Here is a 3,884-nt window from a genome sequence, read left to right on the forward strand (position 1 = left end):
GTTTTAGGAACTTGTAAACCGTTCACAGGGTGAAAATTACACCCCTTCACGATCCATGAGATCGCTAACTCCATAGTGGTCTGGAACCATGACTAGATATTCGGGGATGAAGGTACAAATTCAACCTAAAGAGACTGAACCTGCCCTAATAATAGACCTCTACTTTATTCTTCTCATATTCATGTGCGCTTTCTGACCAACATACAATCAATATATTAATCCTAAACCTGTTTATCTATGTTGGTTGAATATTAGTGCATAAACAAATCTATTATTGACGACCACTCGAATTATAATCACATTAGCCTAAACAAGATTATTAATTATCTTATTAAGCGTGATTACAAGTACAAATTCCCTTTAAACATGCATAAAAGGCGTGATCAAGCAATAACAATAATAAATATTAAGCAACATAACATAATCATCATCTTAATAATCTCACTAAAGCATAATAATATTAGCAAGATCCTAGGCATGATACTAACAAGATTAATAACAAATGCTAGCATGTCACTAAACATTAAAGATCAAAGCTTTACCCCTAACATGATACTAGGAGTCAAAAATAATCAAAGCATGATTTCTATATCAAAATAACAATTAAATTACTTACTTGGATGCCTCGTATCCCTTTCTAATAACAAAATACACGCGTTAGTAACTTCAAGGAAAATATTAAATCAAACAATTAAATAATTGAAATAGAGATTTGGGACCAAACCCTTAGAAATTATCAACCTTTCACGTCTAGGGCGAAGGCAACTTCGAACTTGGATAGGTGTGTCTAGAACTTGTGAATGTGGAATTTTGTAAAAGGGGAGGTTTAGAAAAAGAATAGAGGGAGAATAAGCTTCTAGCTTTAGAGAGAAAGAAGAGATGATTGTTGATTGTTGGTAATTGTTAATAATAAAAACGAGGAGATACGACCCCTATTTATAAGAAAACAGTCCGAAAACGATCAAAAACAAATCAAATCCCATTCGGAATAAAATTGGTAATTTGATTGAGTATGTTTTATTCGAGGATTTTGACAGGCTAAAGTCGTATCACCTAATCAAAAGTAACTAGTGTGTACCCCGAGCGATGCCCGGGTTGCTAGTTTGTGTACTTCTTGCTTTAATTTAACTATTATGTTTGACTATTTGTATAGTTAGTGTGTGTAGCGGTTCGGGTGTTGCCTCGGATGTCACTTTGTTTTTTTTTTTTTTACATCTTATGTATTTATATTCTAATCTTGTGAAAAATAAATGAATTTTATTACCTCTAATTTACTTAATAAATAAATGAAAGGAATATATAATAGTATGTGAAACTTGAAACATTAATAATAGGTGGTTGAGATGGTAAATGTATTACCTATATGTATTGAAGGTTATGGCTTCGACTTGTTCAAAGCATATTTATTTTGTTAAATGAAGTGGCTAGCTTACGTGGCACATATACTTTGGGTGATGACGTGAAGAAATAGGGTCATAGGTTCACCAATAATTAATACTCCGGGATAAAACTTAATAATCAACGATTGACATTGCAATATAATCCATAATAAAAGACCTAGGATCACAGGTTCATCAATTCAATATTGCTATACTTTTACAATCAAATCACATCTGCTCGATTCATAATCCAATTGTAAAGAATTAAAACAATTCAACAAGAAATTATCATGCAATATCAATAATCAACCAAAATAATTCATCCCTTCATATTAATTATGGATCCCCCAAGAACCCTAGAAATAAATTACTCGCACATATTTAAAATTAAAGTAATTAAAGAAAACATGATTAAAAGCAATAATAGTAAAAAAAAATGACAATAATAATAAATTAAAAAAACAATATTAATAAACTAACGAAAAATTATAAAAACCAAAGCATAACAAAACTCCAAAACTACAATAATAAAAAGTCTAAAACTAATGGAGTCTAAACTAGAAAGCATAAAAGAATCTATATACCATATATTAAAGTAATCACTAAAGGGGACACTTGGCATAATTTTGTGAAAAATTTTCCCTCCAAAATGCTATTTATTATTTATTTTCTTACAAAAATTCTATTAAATAATTAAAATTCTTTTAATAATTTTTATTTTTATATATATAATATGCAACACATAAGAATTTAAAATATACAAATTAATAAAATTGTTACATAAGTCACTTATTTTCAATTAACTCTATTTCAATTGACTCTTATTATTAATAAATCTTACTTTATAAATCCATGTAGACGCAAAAGTAGTGAAAACTAAACTAAAGAAAAAAGTTCAGTAAAACTCTAACAATCTAAACTCAAATAAAACTAAAACTAACTAATGAAAAAGTAGAGGTGATCAAAGTTAAGCCAGACCCGATTTTGGCGGGTTTTGGCTAATATTTTTCGACCGGTCTGAAATTTTTTTTTTTGGGCGGGTTTGGGAATGTGTTTTATGCATTTTTAGTTGACTTTTTAGGCCCGATCCGAAAATGGCCCGAAAAGCCTGCACGGCCTGACCATTTTGGGCGGGTTTGGGCACAAAAATTCCGACCCGAAGCTTGGCCAGACCCAGCTCAGCCCGGGAAGTGGGCTTATTTTTTAAGTTTCGGCCCGGCCCGCCCAATGATCACCTCTATAAATAGCTACTATCTGACTCCTATGTAACTCCCTCCTTATATAGCGAAGCTAATGGGCTTTTTACAAATTCCACTAAGAATAAAACTCTAAAGGAAATCAAAACCACAATAATAAGTTAACAGCCACAATAATAAGTTAACAACAAACTCGCAAGGCATTCATCCGATCGGGTAATGGGCTGCTCGATCAGGCCCGGTCAAACTGGCAGCGAGCAGGGCTTCAATGATTCTTGGATTTGTTTCTTGGACTTTTTTTTACTTGAGTCCAACTTCTCTATAGTGCTTGGTCGTTAATCCATAACAAAATGTGGACCTTTCTCTTCTCTAATCGAGCCCTTATTCACTAAACTAAATTTCTTTAACTCGGTCTTGGCTTTAAATATACAATCTACGTTCCGACTCTAATACTTTGTAGTGACTCAATAAGCTCAGAAATCGTCATAAATCTGCAGATTCCTACAAAATAATACCAACTCTACAAAAACACTAGAAAACGTATATTTGTAATAAAAATAGCTCCGCAGAGCTCAAATAAGCACAAATATGACAATGGGACGGGGAATAAAAATATATACTCCATATAAAATAGACTCATCATATTTTACCCTGACCGATTCTGCTATCCAGTGGTAGACGACAATCGCCGGAGTTTATTTCTGGGGGTTTACATTGTGCACCGAAAACGGCTTTCGAGGGCAAATTTAATGTACTGGAACATATTTTTGGGGCATGTAATAGGGTGTCGGGGTTTTTTTTTTTTTTTTTTTTTTTTTTTTTTTTTTTTGGGGGGGGGGGGGGGTAGGGGGAAGGGGGGTTCAACAATACCTACCAGATTTGATTTTCGGGGGTCAACAGTACCTGCCAAATTTGATTTTCGGGGGTAAACAATACCCTACCGGATATAATTTTGGGGCTCAACAATAGTTACCCGTTTAGGTTTTCGAGGATTGATATAGGGCACCAGCTATATTTTTTGGGGGTACAATTTTTAGGGCCAAATTTGTTATTATTATTATTATTACTACCTCTGATTTTTTTTAGTTGCAACTTTGGAATATTTTATATCTCACAAATAATACCCCAAAGTTGCATCTAAAAAAATCGGAGGTATTATTGTTGTTGTTGTTGTTGTTGTTATTATTATTATATCTCAAAAACAAAAGTCATACAACCTACAATAAATTAGTGGGAAGCCGAGATACAATCTGGGCCCCCACTCCTCTAGCTATAGCAAAGCCTACTCTAGTGAAGATATGAGCTGCAA

Source organism: Chenopodium album, chromosome 17 (assembly GCF_948465745.1).
Source record: "Chenopodium album chromosome 17, dcCheAlbu1.1, whole genome shotgun sequence".
NCBI classification, from domain to species: domain Eukaryota; kingdom Viridiplantae; phylum Streptophyta; class Magnoliopsida; order Caryophyllales; family Amaranthaceae; genus Chenopodium; species Chenopodium album.